At 41.4% G+C, this 16,350-nt stretch overlaps 1 protein-coding gene across 2 annotated transcripts in view; it reads left to right on the forward strand.

Annotated features, from left to right (window-relative positions):
* The first annotated feature begins 1,134 nt into the window (after window positions 1-1,134).
* LIMS2 (LIM zinc finger domain containing 2) overlaps window positions 1,135-16,350 on the forward strand; it is a 101,179-nt gene continuing 85,963 nt past the window's right edge. Inside the window, exons 1-2 of one of the 2 annotated variants that reach the window (XM_020967141.2) lie at window positions 1,135-1,317; window positions 13,389-13,488. The gene's annotated coding sequence lies outside the window, so the exon portion shown is untranslated. Of the gene's footprint in view, window positions 1,318-13,204; window positions 13,275-13,388; window positions 13,489-16,350 lie in introns of those variants that run through there. The other variant, XM_078146788.1, reaches the window with a different exon arrangement.

The raw sequence follows: 16,350 nt of genomic DNA on the forward strand, positions 1-16,350 counted from the left end.
CTGAGATTTTGTGATTCTACCTGCTAGATGTAATGGGGGTGGGTGGGTGGGGAGGGAGACTGTGGCCTTGAGGCTCCCCTCCCCTGGACTGGCCAGTGAGGGCCCAAGTCCTTAGAAAATGGGTGGTACCCTCTGCCTGCAGAATATTCATGTGGAGGTTCAGTGAGCCTGCTTCCAGAAGTGGGTGAGGGAGGGGCACTTTCAGAGTGCCCTGCTTTCAGAGCCTCTGTGGGTATTCTTTATTTCCCATTGTCTTATGATATGGGAAAAAATATAGCCTGTTAATTAGCTCATGAGCCAGATCTGAGTATGCATACAAAAGTTTGGAACAAAGTAACCAACCTTTCCCAAGTCTCAAGCAAGGCAAAAGCCTCTGTAAGCCTTTGGGTGGAGGCAGAGGTGGCAGGGGCATTGGCTGCCTTATCTCCTCACCAGGCCACGCTGGATCCATTAACAAAAGGCTGCCTCTGTGTCCTCTGTCACGACTGTGTTTCATTCTTAGCTGGTCTTCCCTGAACGTGTATTAGAGGCCTGTGCTTTCAGAGGTTGAGCCATTAGTGGTCCCCGTGGCAACTGGAGCTGGTAGCAGCAGGAGCCAAGCCAAGTGCATAGACAGCCCTAAGAAGGGACCTCAGCCCAGCAGCAAATGGACGTTGCAGCACAGCGTCCTAGTGTCTCAGGAGCAAGGAAGCTGGTGTCCGTAGGCTGTGCCACCCCAGCAAGTGAACTTGGGATGCTTGGTAGCAACCTCCTTTTTAAGTTTGAGCACACTCTCCTTCCAGACCAAGGTGGTAGAGGAGAGTGTGCTCCCAGTTTGGGATGTTAACTCTACCTTAGGTTATTGCTGTTCCTTCTTTGTATATATACGTTTGTAAAGGCTAATTGATGATAATTGATTAAATGATTTTGGAGAGATATTAACTGGCAATTGTTTATATGGGGAACTCATTAGATGGGGATTGTGTGTTATAGATAACCTCCTTTTCAATGACCTTTTAGAACATTTTTTGCACTGGAATGTACCACCTGCCCCATGATGAAAGCAAGAAGAGAGACAAAGGAGTGAGGAGGGAAAGCAGGGAGAATTCTGTAGGGACCAAACTAACCGTTTGTATCTTTGTATGTGTGTCACAGGCAAGATTGTTTGGGGATGGATAAGCTAAGATAGGAGATGAAACAGACTCTACCATGGAAAAAGAAGAGACCAAGTCCTTAGGGTAGAGAAGACTCCACAGAGATCTACTGGGCTGGGCAGTCAGATTGGAGAGGAATGTCCCACAGAGCAGCTGGCTGGAAGGGTGAACTTCCATTTATGAGGTGAGTCCTCACCCCCTCTCACCCCACGTTGGATGAATATGTGCATCCCCAGAGTTGGAGGAAGTAGGAGAGAGCTTTCATAGGGGCTAATGAGTCCACAAATCACGGGTTGGAAGGAGAGCCGCAGAGGAGGCTTCTTTTCAGTAGTCACTGGGGTGGGATAGAGTGCTCTAGGTGTAGTGGCACATACTGCTCAGAAGGTGGAGGGAATGGGATGTTCCTCAGACAAGATGAGAGGCTTAGGAGGACAGAGTGTTGTTTTTGTTGTTGTTCAGTTGTTATAGTCATGTCCTACTCTTAGTGATCCTATTTGGGGTTTTCTTGGTAAAGATACTGGAGTGGTTTGCCATTTCCTTCTCCACCTCATTTTACAATTGAGAAAACTGAGGCAAACAGGGTTAAGTGGCTTGTCCAGGAACATACAGCTAGTTAAGTGTCTGAGCCCATATTTGAACTCAGGTCCTCCTGACTCCAGCCCCACTAGGTTGCACCTAGATAGTTGTGAAAGGCCATTCCTTCTTGCTGTAGAAATGGGAGGACATATCAATGGAGATGATAGGGACCTGAACTTGGACAGTGGAGTGGAAAGCCTTGTGGTTCTGGAAAACCCTCAGGGAAAACCCAGACTCTGATATTCTGGGTCTTCACAGCCTCAGCCATGACATTGGTAGTGTCCCCACTACTTTTCCAGGTCAATAAAGTTACCACTTGGTATACATCCCTGGTGGGTTGAGGGAGCCCTGGTGATTGCAGAGGGCAGGGCACAAAGTGATGAGCCTCAGCCTTCAGCTGCATACCACCTAGGCACTTGTGCTGTCACAGCAGCATGTACTCCAGCCATTGAGCAGTCTGCACGGCACGTGGCTTTGGTGCTGTAGCCCCAGAGCATGGGTACCAGCAGCAAGAGCAGCCCGTCTTGCACAGCTCCATGCTGGCTGCCCGTGGGGTGGCAGCTGTGGCAGCATCTCGGGGTGCCAGGGAGTCTTCAGGGTGAGCATGAGGGGCTGGAGGAAGTTGTCTCCTGGAAGGGAGAGCTAACCAGCTGGACACTGGGGCCACTCAGGGTTGAGAAGGTGAGCCCAGAGCCGATGTGCTACATGCATAATGTATATGCTCCCAAAGTTGGCACTCAAGGCTCTCCACAATCTGGATCCAACCTAACAGCTTTATACCCGAATTACTTCCCTTCATGCCTTGTAAATTTCATTTAAGGTGTTCTATTGTTTCCTTTTCTCATTCTACCTGCCTTTGTTTACACCATTCCTCATACCTGGAACGGACACTCCTCCCCCTTTTCTGAGTTTGTTGAAGTCTCTCCTTTGCCTTCCATGGGAAGCCTGCCCTTCCTTTTCCCCCAGCCTCTAGGTCAAAGTAAATTTTCTGTCCTCAAATACCTTAGTACTCTCCCCCTTGTATTGGTTATTTATGTACCTGTTCCCTTCCTATTAGGTTGTGTACTCCTTAGGACAGGGTCTGTGTCTATCTTTGTATTCCCCAGATTTGTCACAGTCTCTTACACATAGAAATGTTCCATAAATGCTTGTTTAATTGAGTTGAATCTGTTTGTCAAATGGAAAGGGTCAGCGAGGGCCAACTCTGCTTTGTAGTAAAAGGTCATTTACAAAACATTATGAAGGAGGCTGGGAGATTATCACCTGGCAAAAAAAGGGTGGAGCAACTGGGGAGAAAACACACCTAGAGAAAAACATGGGGTGAAGAGTAGGGGAGGGAATTCAGCTATGGGAGATCATCCTGAGGATAGACAGTGTGACATAGTTAATAGTGATTAGGCCTCACATCGAGAAAAGAGCTGTGTTCAAGTCTTCCTTCTAGCATGTACTGGCTCTGTGGCCCTGATCAAGTCATTGAAACAAAAACTAGAAGGAAAATGACAAAAAGGCAAAATGGAACATGTCTGTTAATTTTTATAATGATCCATTCTTTTAAAAAATTTATTGCAATCTTTTGGGGTTTTTTGTTATTTAGTCGTTTCAATTGTATCTGTCTCTTTGTGACTCCTTTGGGGTTTTCTTGGCAAAGAAATTGAAATGGTTTGCCATTTCCTTCTCTAGCTCATTTTACAGATGAAGAACTGAGACAAATAGGGTTAAGTGACTTGCGCAGGATCACTCAGCTAGTTAAGTGTTTGAGGTCAGATTTGAACTCAAGAAGAGGAATTTTTCTGACTCCAGGCCCAGTACTCTATCCACTGTGCTACCTAGTGGCCCATAAGGAGTTGTGCTTGTCCCTGTCCAAAAAGTCATTCCTTATAACAAAAAAATTAAAGAGGAGAGGAAAAAAAGCAGTTTGGCAAAACTAATCAGCACAGCAGCTGAGTTTGATGACATATGTAATGTTCCATACCCATAGTCCCTCACCTCTGCAAAGAAGAGAGAGACTGGCATTTTCTTTTTTTTTTCCTTTCCTTTCCTTTTCTTTTCAAATAACATTTATTTTCTTTCCCAAACCCTTTCATTCTAAAAGAAAATGAAAATATTTTTAAAACAAAAATGAAAAATTAATTCCCCTAATGTCTATGTCCCAAAATGCACTGATGTCTCGTTCTGCATCTTGAATCCATCACCTCCCTGTAAGGAGGTGGGTAGCATAGATCATTAGTCCCCTGGAATCATGTCTGATAATTGCATTGTTCATAGATATTAAATCTTATCAAAGTTATATGTCTTAACTCTGAAAGACTTAGGAACTCTGAGCAGTGTTTATGACCAGCCACAGTTCTGGAGACCCAGTGGGGAAACATGCTACCCACATCATGATAGAGGTAAAAGGCTCAGAGTCTAGACTGACACACACAGAGACATCTATATTTGTATCTATATATATATATCTATATCTACCTCCTCTACCTCCACCTCTTTACACTGCAGACATACGTGTGTGTGTGTGTGTCTGTCTCTATATACAGGTATAGATGTATAGACGTGTCTATATCTATGTACATAGATTTATAGACACACAGAGACATATATGTATATATATCGTGTGCATGTTCTGTTGGATGGTTGTTGTCCTTCATTCTTGAAGAGGACCAAAATGACATCACTATACTAGAGTCAAGGTACGGTGTGTCTGACTGTGGCTGATCAGACCAATACAAGCTCGGAATGCTCTACCACAGGTTGGGCACAAATAGTCCATGTGGACATTTGGGGTGGATTCTCTAAATTTGCACATCTTGTGTTTCTCTCGAGCTACTTCAATTCTGCTTTGCTCATAGAGCACAGTATCTTCTCTGATGAGGGAATGCCATGCTGGGCAGTCCTGTCTCCCATGTTACACAATCAATTCCAAAGTTCTTAGGAGAGACCTTGAGAGTGTCCTTGTATCACTTTTTTTTTTCACCACCATGTGAGTGCTTGCCCTGTGTGAGTTCTCCATAAAATAGGATTAGAGTTGGTTGACCAGAAAAGTCCATCATCATACGTCAAATTCACAATGACATGTTTGCCCGGGTTCTGGATAATGGATGATGCTCTCACTTTCCCAGTCACCCGTGGAATGAAACAAGGCTGTGTGCTTGCTCCTGTGCTTTTTAGCATGATGCTCTCAGCCATATTGTCAGATGCCTTCAGTGAGGATGAACTTGGCATCAAGGTCAGCTGCCTCGATGATGGTAAACTCTTCAACTTGAAAAGGCTGCAAAGCCAAGGCCAAAGTGGAGGCAGTGTTGGTGCATGATTTTCTGTTTACAGATGATTGATTGTGCACTCAATGAGGCCTCTGAAGTTGAGATTCAACAAGGTATGGATTGATTCCCTAATGTTTATGCTAATTTTGGTCTGACAACACCAAGAAAACACAGGGGCTCCATCAGTCACCCCCACATTATCCCTATGTGGAATCGTTGGTTACAGCAAATGGAGAAGTTTTGAATGCTGTGGAAGTTCACTTACCTTGGCAGAGTTCTGTTAGATGTGGCCAATGTGGGAATCCGTTTCTCTTGAATATACATGTTTTTAACAAAGGTTTTGTTTTTCTTTTGTTTTCCACTGAAGGAGGGGAGAAAGGGGTAGGAGGGAGAAAAGGTAGATTTTTGATGATTGAAAAAATATAATCTAATTAAAAAGAAAAATTGTAAACAAGTTGTTTGTCTTTTGATGTTTTTTGTAAATTGTTGCCCTCATTTTGTTCATCTTCCTCTGTATACAAAATTTTCCAGGTTTTTCAGAACCCATCCCTTTTTATCATTTCTTATGTTACAATAATATTTTATTGCTATGCCATAAAATGTTTAGCCATTCCCCAATTGACGGGCACTCCTATAGTTTCCAGTTCTTTGTTCCTACCAAAGAACTGCTATGAATATTTTTGTACATGTGGGTCCTTTTCCTCTGTTTTTGATCTCTTTGGGTCATAAGGCTAGTAAATAAAAGGACTGCTGGATCAAAAGATGCAGACAGTGTAGTGACATTTGTGGACATAGTTCCAAATTGTTTTCCAGAATGGACTGTACTAATTCACAGCTTAGAGCTGGAAAATGTAGCATGTTATTAGAGAGGAGACAACAAAACGGAGGACAGATAAATAGTTGGAGGTAGATAGGTAGGTAGATAAAGCATTTATTAAGCCCTTTCTGCCAGGAACTGTGTTGGGGATATGATAATAATAACAATAACAACAATAATAATAGTTAGCATTTACGTAGTACTTTATGGTTTGGAAAGCATTTTTCACTTGTATCATTTGATCCTCACAACAACACTGGGAGGTAGGTGCTAATATTATCCCCACTTTACAGATGAGAAAACTGAGTGAGTGTCTGAGGCAGAATTTGAATTCCATTCTTCCTGACTCATATTCTTCCTGAACATATTTTTGTGTGGCTCTGCCCCTGATTCTCTTCAATGACTGTCCCTTTACAGAAGAACCTGCTGTCCTGCAGTGATATAGCTCTCCATCCATAATCACTGCCCCCTCATCATCCCAGTACCCTTAAAGGTAGGAACATCAAACAATTGGTAATTCTGACCTATTTTTATTATGAAACTCTTCCATGTCCTCTAGTCCAATCCCTGTGATTTAGAGCCAATATTTGCAGATGCCAACCCCCCCACCCCTTCACTCTGCTGCTGCTGCCATTTTTCTTTTTTTTTTTTTAAAGGCAATTGGGGTTAAGTGACTTGCCCAGGGTCACACAGCTAGTAAGTGTCAAGTGTTTGGTCTGAGGCCACATTTGAACTCAGATCCTCCTGACTTCAGAGCTAGTGCTTTATCCACTGTGCCACCTGACTGCTCCCCTGCTGCCATTTTTTGATCTTATCCTGAGTCACCTCAGCTCTTTCAATCTGCCCACCTTTTAAACTGTACCTTTTGAAACCTCTGTTCAGTCTTTAACAAACTTCCCTTTATCCTAGGCCTGTTCTACTTACACTTTTCATCTTGAACTCACAGAAATCTGGCTTCCTTTGGAAGACATTGAGTTCCTAGCCAACTTCTTCATGACTAGATTCATCTCTCATCTACTCCCTCAGCCTCAACCCTCAGCCTTAACCCTATTCTTCCTGGCCCATTAGGTGTACTCATTACTCCTCACTGCTACATACATGTGAAACCTTTTTCACCATCTCTCAATGACCTCTCCTCTTCCCATTCATCTGTAGCTCCCTGTTCAGATCTTTGTTGAAATTATCCACCAGCCTCCAGGTCATTCACATTCTTTTCTGAGAGTTCAGCATCTGGTTCACAGTCTTTCACTCTCTCCCAATGTCTAGCTTGTGCATTGGTGTCCCTTTAAATACCCTATCTTCCTAGTTTATCAATTTCCTTAACTTTCATGACCTACATCTTTCTCTACTTTACCCACAAGGATGGTTATACTTTTGATCAAACCTTTACAAAGGACTATCTCCATGATCTGAATTTCCTTTCTGATGTCTTCTGCCTCAGACATAATCCTATACCTAATCTTTGTCTTCATGAAGACTTCCAATTTCACCATCTCCCTCTGTTCTTCCTGGCCTGGCCTTACTTTCTTCCCTTAACATCTGCTTTCTCTCCTCCTATGCTTAAATTCTGAACACTGCTGGAGAGAAAAGTCACAAAACTGAGCTGACTAGATCCACTACAAATTTATATTACCTACTCGTGACCAAACCCTCAAAACTTCATGACAATTCCAGTTCTTTTATTCTACCATGAATGAGAACTCCCCATAACAGCAGCCCCAAACCTTCTCTTCTCTCATCAAGCTCCCTCTTCCCTTCCCCACATCGTAAGACCTAATCTTCTCCATTGCTGAAAAAATTAAGCTGCTTTTTTCTCCCTGTTGTGTACCTGAAACCCCTTCTCTAGCCTCCTCCTTCCTTAGCTCTTTTGCTTCAGTGTCTGAGGAAGAGGTAGCCCTTCTTGACAAAGTCAGCTTCTTAGAATTGCCCTTGATCCCACATCCTCCTTTCTCCCCCAAGAGCTTTCTCTTTTGATCATTCCCTTTCGCTGTTTTATCTTCAAGCTCTCCTTATCTACTGGTTCCTTCTCTGCTGCCTGCAAACATACCCAATTCTTCCCCATCCTTTAAAAAAAAATTAAACCCTTCATTTGCCCCTTCCTTTTCTTTAAGTTATTTTATTATCTTTCTTTTCTTTCATGGCCAAAGTCATGGAAAATGTCTTCTATACTCTACTTTCTCTCCTCCCACTTACTTCTCGGTGCCTTGCATTCTAGCTTCTCATTCTATCCCTTAACTGAAACTGTTCTCTTCAAGGTTACCAGTGCTCTCTTAACTGCTAAATCTGTTGGTCTTATCTGAATCATCAGCCTTTTTGATCTTTATGAAGTTTTTTTTTAACTCTCCATACCTTCCTCTTCTGTCTTCCCTTGGCTTTTCTCTCTTGATTCTCCTTCCCAGTCTCCTTTATTGGACAGTCCTCTATCTCCTGTCCCTTTAGTATAGATATTCCTAAAGGCCATTTTCCACTTCTTCTGTTCTTTTTCTTTGCTCTCCCTTAATAATCTCATCAGCTCCCTTAGCTTCAATGATCGTTGTTATGCAACTACTTAAAAATCTAGTCCTAATATTTCTTCTGCACCACCAACCCTATATAGCAAACTGCCTGCTGGTCATCTTTACCTGTTTGTCTCATCAGCATCTTGAACCTAAGATGTATGAAATGGATCTCTCCCTATATTCATGCCTCCTCAAAGCTTTCCTATTTGTGTTGAGAGCCCCACCATCCTTCTACTTGCTCCAGTTTGCAACCTTGGAACCATCCTTAGCTTTTCCCTTTTCCTCACCTAGAGTTATAACTTGTATTATACCCACCCACAGAACCTTAGGCAGGAGCACAGATTGACTCAGGCAGCCAAGGACAGGGGGCAATTTTATTTTATTTTATTTTATTTTTTATTGGCTAGGCAATGGGGGTAAGTGACTTGCCCAGAGTCACACAGCTAGTAAGTGCTATGTGTCTGAGGCCAGATTTAAACTCAGGTCCTCCTGAATCCAGGGCCGTTGCTCTTTTCACTGTGTCACCTAGCTGCCCGACGGGGCAATTTTAAAAAGGAAAATGCGTGTCCCTGTGAAGCCAACTTTTCCAAGGGGAGATTTGAAGAAGTATAGGGGAGGAGTGAAGGTGAAAGAGACAGGGACAGCATAATCATTGAGCCATACTAGTTTTTTTCTGCTGTGGTGGACACTAGAGTCTTGACTGTCTAGTTTAGCCGTGTGGGAATAGCGTGGGGAAAATTGACTGAATAGAATAAATCTGAGAGGAAATTTAGCAAGTAGCAGCAACTGGAGTTTGCAGTTATGCTGATGAGAGTTCAGTGCCAAATATGGTTGGTCTGAAGAGTCTGCACAACCTCCCAACCAGAGGAGCACTAAAAACTCCATAGTGCCACAAATGGGAAAACCCTAGAGTAAACTACTACTTAACTTCCCAATGGGGGCAGCTTGGAGGAGAAACAACGCCTGAGTTTTTGGCTTACCTGTTAGAAGATTTGTTGCATGGTCTGAGGACAATCATAGTCTTGGAGGAGATGTCAATGTTGGGTGCATTAATATCAAGTACTTATTCATTCTTAATATTATTTATTAATGTTTTAAACCAAATGATTTATGTGAGTCTGTAGAGAAAACAACTTGTGATGTAATGAATGGAAAGAGTCAATGGGATGACGATGATGATGGTAGCAGTTATATTGTACTTTAAAGTTTGCAAAGTGCTTTACAGATGTTACCTCATTTGATAGGGGTACAGAGAGACATAATCACATTGGGTAAATCCATAACAAGCCCTTCATCTAAGGAAACGAAGTGCTGCTCTCCAGAAAGGGGCAGAGCTAAAAGGACAGAAGTGGCTAGCTCTGAGAGTCAGGGAGAGTACCCAGTACACGCTTTGTCTTATCCCCATCATACCCTTTAGTGTTGAATGGTAGGGATAATTATCTGGTAGCTTACTTCTGTTGAACTAGAGGAGACATGGCCCCAGTGTTGTAGATACAGAGCCCAACTTGGAGTCAGAAGATCTAGGTGTAAATTTTGCTTGTTAGATGCTTACTAGCTATATGACCCCAGGCAAGTCATTTAGGCTTTTTATACCTTGGGCTTCATCATGTTATAGATGAGGAGGTAGATCTATGACCTTTAATCCTATAATTCTGTGATTTAGTAATTGTCAATTCTCGATCCAAGGATTTTTCTAACTCAAAGTTTCCATGAAATCTTCTTGGACTTGACTTGTTATTTCATCAGTATAGGCAACATTGGATAAAGAACTTCATCTATTAATGCAGACTGACACCAACTCTGCAATTTATTGTCGTAGAAAATTGCCTATAGTATTAGTCTTTAGTCAGTCTTCATATCTAAATCCTGTATCCATTTTGACTTTATCTTGGTATAGGGTGTAAGATGTTGGTCTATGCCTAGTTTCTGCCATGCATTTTTTCAGTTTTCTCAGTAGTTTTTGTTAAATAGTGATTTCTTATCCCAGAAGCTGGAGTCTTTGGATTTATCAAATAGTAGATTAGCATAGTCATTGACTGCTGTGTTTTGCATACCTAACCTATTCCGCTGATTCTCCACTCTGTTTCTTAGCCAGTACCAAGTAGTTTTGATGATTGCTGCTTTATAATATATAATTGAAGATCTGGTACAGCTAGGCTACCTTCCCTTGCATTTCTTTTCATTAATTCCCTTGATATTCTGGACCTTTTGTTCTTCCAGATGAATTTTGTTATTGTTTTTTTCTAGCTCTATAAAATAACCTTTTGGTAGTTTGATTGGTATGATGCTGAATAAATAAATTAATTTAGGTAGAATTATCATTTTTATTATATTAGCTCGGCCTATCCATGAACAAGTGATGTTTTTCCAATTATTTAGATCTGATTTTATTTGTGTGAAAAGTGTTTTGTAATTGTGTTCGTATAGTTCCTGCTTTTGTTTTGGCAGGTAGCATACCAAATATTTTGTAATGTCTACAGTAATTTTAAATGGAATTTCTCTTTCTATCTCTTGCTGCTGGGCTTTGTTAGTAATATATAGAAATGCCAGTGATTTATGTGGGTTTATTTTACATCCTGCAACTGTGCTAAATTTGTTTATTATTTCAAATTATTTTTTACTTGATTCTCTAGGATTCTCTAAATATACCAGCATATCGTCTGCAAAGAGTGATAGCTTTATTTCTTCTTTGCCTATTCTAATTCCTTCAATTTCTTTTTCTTCTCTAATTGCTACAGCTACATTTCTAGCACAATATTGAATAATATAGTGGTGATAATGGACATCCTTGTTTCATCCCTGATCTTGTTGGAAATGCTTCTAGCTTATCCCCATTACATATAATGCTTGCTGATGGTTTTTGATAGATGCTGTCTATCATTTTAAGGAAGACTTCATTTATTCCCATGCTCTCTAGTGTTTTTAATAGAAATGAGTGTTGTATTTTGTCAAATTATTTTTCTGTATCTGTTGAGATAATGTGATTTCTATTTGTTACCTTTCAGATCTATGGAGAAGGAAAGAATTTATGACCAAACAAGAGATGCAGAATATTATGAAATGCAAAATGGATAATTTTGCTTACATTAAAGTGAAACATTTTTGCACAAACAAAGCAAATGCATCCAACATTAGAGGGGAAGCAGAAAACTGGAAAAGAATTTTTACAACCAGTGTCTCCGATAAAGGCCTTATTTCTAAAATATATAGAGAACTGAGTCAAATTTGTAAGAATACAAGTAATTTCCCAATTAATAAATGGTCAAAGGATATGAACAGGTAGTTTTCAGAGGAAGAAACTAAAGCTGTCTATAGTCATATGAAAAAATGTTCTAAACCACTATTGATTAGAGAAATGCAAATCAAAATGACTCTGAGGTATCACATCACACTTATCAGATTGGCCAACATGACAAAACAGGACAATGATAAATGTTGGAGAAGATGTGGGAAAATTGGAACACTTATACATTGTTGGTGGAGTTGTGAAATGATCCAACCATTTTGGAGAGCAATTTGGAACTATGCTCAGAGGACTATAAAATTGTTCATACCCACCAATACCACTTCTAGGTCTGTATCCCAAAGAGATCATAAAAATGGGGAAAGGACCCACAGGTACAAAAATATTTATAGCAGTTCTTTTTGTGGTGGCAAAGAATTGGAAACTGAGGGGATGCCCATCATTGGGGAATGGCTGAACAAGTTGTGGTATATGATTGTGATGGAGTACTATTGTTCTATGCAGACTTAAAAAAAAAAACCTGGAAAGACTTACATAAATTGATGCAGAGTGAAATGAGCAGAACCAGGAGAACATTGTGCGCTGTAACAGTCATGTTGTGGAATGACTGACTTTGACAAACTTGGCTTTTCACAGCAATTCAAGAATCTAAGACAACTCCAAAAGACTCACGATGGAAATTGCTATCCACACCCAGAGAAAGAACTATGGAGTCTGAATGCAGATGGAAGCATACTATTTGCTTTCCTTTTCCTTTGTTGTTTTGTTTTATTGCTTCATTCTCTTGGTTCCTCCCATTAGTTCTAATTATTCTTTACATTATGACTAATGGGAAAATATGCTTAATATCAATGTATAAGTAGAGCCTATATCAGATTGCACTCTATCTTGGGGTGGGGAGAGGAGTGGGAGGGGGAGAAAATTTAAAACTCTAAATATTGTGGAAGTGAATGTTGAAAACGAAAAATAAATAAATTAATAATTTTTTTTAAAAAAAGGAAATTGTCCTGGAACACTTAGAGGTTATGTAACTTGCCCAGGGTCATGAAGTCTGTATGGGTACTTGAACCGAGGTCTTCCTGACTTTGAGACTAGCTTTTTAGCTGCTACACCAGGATAGATGGCTCTACAGAATCATATTATTATAAATAATTAACCAGGTTCTGAAACATTATTTATTTCTGCTGTTATTAATTCAACAAATATTTATTGAGTACATACTTTGTCTTGGGGGGGCCCTTAAGGAACTTATGATACATTTGAGATTGAGAAGATAAGACACAAACCATCTAGAGCAATTTAGAAAACAGCATTCATACAAGACAAGTGAATTGAACCAACATATGGCTACAGACATAAACACCATTCTTATTCATCATGTAATTGTTAAGGATTCACCAAAACTCATGTAAAAATTCCCTCTTATAATCCAACATCTTGAATAATTGGTCAGCATACTCCTTTCTAGTAGCAGCTGTCCATCTCTGTTTTTTCCTCTTCCTAGACTCCACAATCTCTTGTGAACTGAGGGGAATGGGGTGTCCCACACACAACACAGCTATCAAGGCAGCTTCTTTTGCAGCAACAGTTTCCCCTGTCACCTACGTTGCAGTTCCCACGGGAGGCTGTCAAGTTCCTTCCTCTGCTTCCTACATCTCCCTTTGCCTAGGAGGGTGTATCTTGGTTCCGTTACTTTGCTTACTGGACTCAGCCCCCCAAGAAACTCCTGAAAAGGGGAAAGACTTCCTGGTTAGCCCTATAAATTTCAGTAGCTGGGAGTTTCTCCAGCTGTTTCTTAATCCTGATCTTCACCCACCATGCCAAAGCGCAGGGCCTGAAAGCAGCTGTGATTTCTCTTTGCAGGAGTTGCTGGCAGTGTTTGTGGAAGGAAGTAGCGGGCGGAGTCCCTTCACCAGGAGAAGCCTGGATCCAAGCTGTAGGAGAGAAGCAGCGTGGAATCTGTGTGAGACATTTAGTTCTATTTGTGTGAAATTTATGCCACTTCTATGGGGTTTCTTCATGTCTCTGTCTTTGGGCCCTTATCTCACTTTTGCTCTTATATTTTTCATGTCCTTGGACTGCTGTCACTTTGGTTTCTATCTTTGGGGAACTAGAACAACTGTAGGGTGAGATGTTCTCCCATTTAGGCCATATAATCTTAGGAAACATCATCAAGGAGGTTGTGAATCAAGGAATTTAAATAGATCATTTGTTCAAAAAGACAGAGCATCTGACTGGAAGAGAAGCCGTTTGGTCAGAGGTCAGGTCGGTGACTGACTGTAATATAAAGCAATTGTTTTTTATTTCATGGACAGAAGTTAACATGGAAAGAAGAAGATGAGTTGTCTGGGGAATATAGGAAAGTGAGAGAAAACTAGCATTTGGAAAAGTCCTACAGAGAGAGAGAAAGAGAGAGAGAGAGAGAGAGAGAGAGAGAGAGAGAGAGAGAGAGAGAGGAGAGAGAAGAGAGAGTCATGCCACCTGTGAGACAGACTTTTATCAGCTAGAGAATAAAAAGGTTGGGTTGAGAATCTTTATTGACTGTTATATTGATAGTCAAAGAAACTGTAGCAAATAAGGGTTTGCAAGTCTTTGGAGTGCATTTACAATGAATTAGGGGCTTTTAACTGAAAGGCAGTGACAATAAGAGCTGAAAATATTTGATATTCCTGTGTGCCTACCTGTAGCTTTGACTTTTGTCAAAAGTTCCCATGTCATTGGGAAGCAAAGGAAAAATGCAAAGACTTATCTTCCATGCACAATTGTAAGAGACTCTAGCCCCAGAGATGGGGAAGGCCCCTTAGGAAACTGTATTCAGCCTTAGGAAGCTTTTTGAAATGTCCAGATGCCAGACGCCAAACAGTTTCCCGTCACCAGCATAGACAGGTAGCTAGTTGTCTAAGGAATGGGCCTCTGTGTCCAGAGTCATAGCTAACATTTTAAAAATAAGACATTAACATAAGCAGCAAGAAAAGAATCCAGACATTAGCACCCTTGGCAGAGACCCTGGGACCCTGGGAACACTGTCAGGCTGCTCTACCTCGGGGCGAGGGGGGGGGGGGTTAGGAAGAGGTGGAGTTTACCAGGTGTGTGCCAGGTAGACAAGGAAGGAAGAGGGAATGCATATTCCACGTGATCTCCTCCTATTCTAATTAATTATTCTTTCTTACCAGGTACTAAGCTGATTTTTAAAAATAGTTTTTGAAAGAATATAAGTGCTGTCAATGTCCTCTATATTTTGGGCAAAGCGCTGAATACCACCCCCTTAGTTGTAGCTCTACCTCCATACTCATCCCAATCCATACCCTATAACTATGCATCTTCTAGGAAAGATGGAGCTATGAAGTAAGATATTCCAGAACTGATCCAGGGTTTGGCAGTCTGTATGGGATAAAGTGAGGTGTCCCATAGCATAATGCTGCCAACTATAGAGGAATGGGATAGTGGGAAAAACACTGGACTTTGGAGTCAAAAGACCTGGGTTCAAATATTATCTCTGTTACTTAAAACAAGTAGGACGTTGGGTGAGTCACTACTTCTCTCTGCCTCAGTATCCTCATTTTAAAAATGAAGGCATTGGATCAGGTGACTGATAAGGTCCTCACCAGTCTAGATCCTATGATGCCATGAGTAGCTTCCATCATCACTCTGGATCCCACTGGAGGATGCTTAAATATCGGTCCAGGGAAACCCAGTAGCCTAGTATGGAGACAGCATGGTTTAGTGGTCAGCGCATTGGATCTGTAGTCAGGAAGACCTGCATTCAAACTTTACCTTTGATATTTGCTAGCTCTGTGCCTCTGGCCAAGTCACTTACTTTCTATGTAAATCAATTTCCTCATCTGTAAAACTAGGGGGTTGGACTTAGCGGCTTCTAAGGTCCCTTTTAGCCCCAAATTTGTGATTCTTCTAAGAGAATTTATGTTGCTTCTGTTCATCTCCTGAACAGTTGGCATTTATGCCTTTTGGAAGGTCAAGTTCTCTGAGCCCAAGCCTAACAGTAAGGAAGTATGCTAGACAAAAAGGGAATTAGATTCTCACTAATCCTTTCAAAGGTTTTCTTCTCTTCCCTGACTTATTTATTATACCCATTTCGTGGCAAGAGTCAAAGGAATTTTCTTTGTTGAAGCACTCTCTAGCCTGTCATCTCAGACTACCTATTAACCCATTCAGAGTATGATACACACACACACACACACACACACACACACACACACACACACACACACACAAAACAAAACCTATCACTGAACTTTCAGTCCGTGTATATTAAGAAAGTGGTAACACTACTAGGCAGTGCCCAGCTCCTTCTTCTAGAACCCAGCTTTGATGCATGTTCAGTGATCACCTCATATGTCACCTGCAGACTCAGGGATGCCCATGAGAATACATGTAGAGTACTCCTTCTAGGACAGGGGGAGGGAACCTGTGGCCTCGAGGCCCTCTAGGTCCTCAAGTGTGACGGAATCCAAACTTCATAGAACAAATCTCTTTAATAAAAGGGTTTGTTCTGTAAAACTTGGACTCAGTCAAAAGGCAGTACCCAGGGACCTAGAAGCTCACTTGTTGCCCGGAGGCTACAGGTTCCCCACCCCGGCTCTAAGAGCACAAATTAACCAGTTCCTCCACAGGTCTATGAGAAGTAGGCATTGGAGAAGAGGCAGGTCAAGGATTTCAGTGTCAGGCTTGCTAGGTTAAGCAGAAGCACTTGTGGCCCTGGGCCAATTTAGCATTTCCTGGAAAATGAAGGCAGGACCACAAAGAGGTTATGGGACACTCCCTGTGGAGCAGCTGTTTGTATAAGGGAGAACTTGTTGATACTTAA

The sequence above is a fragment of the Phascolarctos cinereus genome, unplaced genomic scaffold (assembly GCF_003287225.1).
Source record: "Phascolarctos cinereus isolate Bilbo 61053 unplaced genomic scaffold, phaCin_HiC Scaffold_726;HRSCAF=1367, whole genome shotgun sequence".
Classification (NCBI taxonomy): Eukaryota; Metazoa; Chordata; class Mammalia; order Diprotodontia; family Phascolarctidae; genus Phascolarctos; species Phascolarctos cinereus.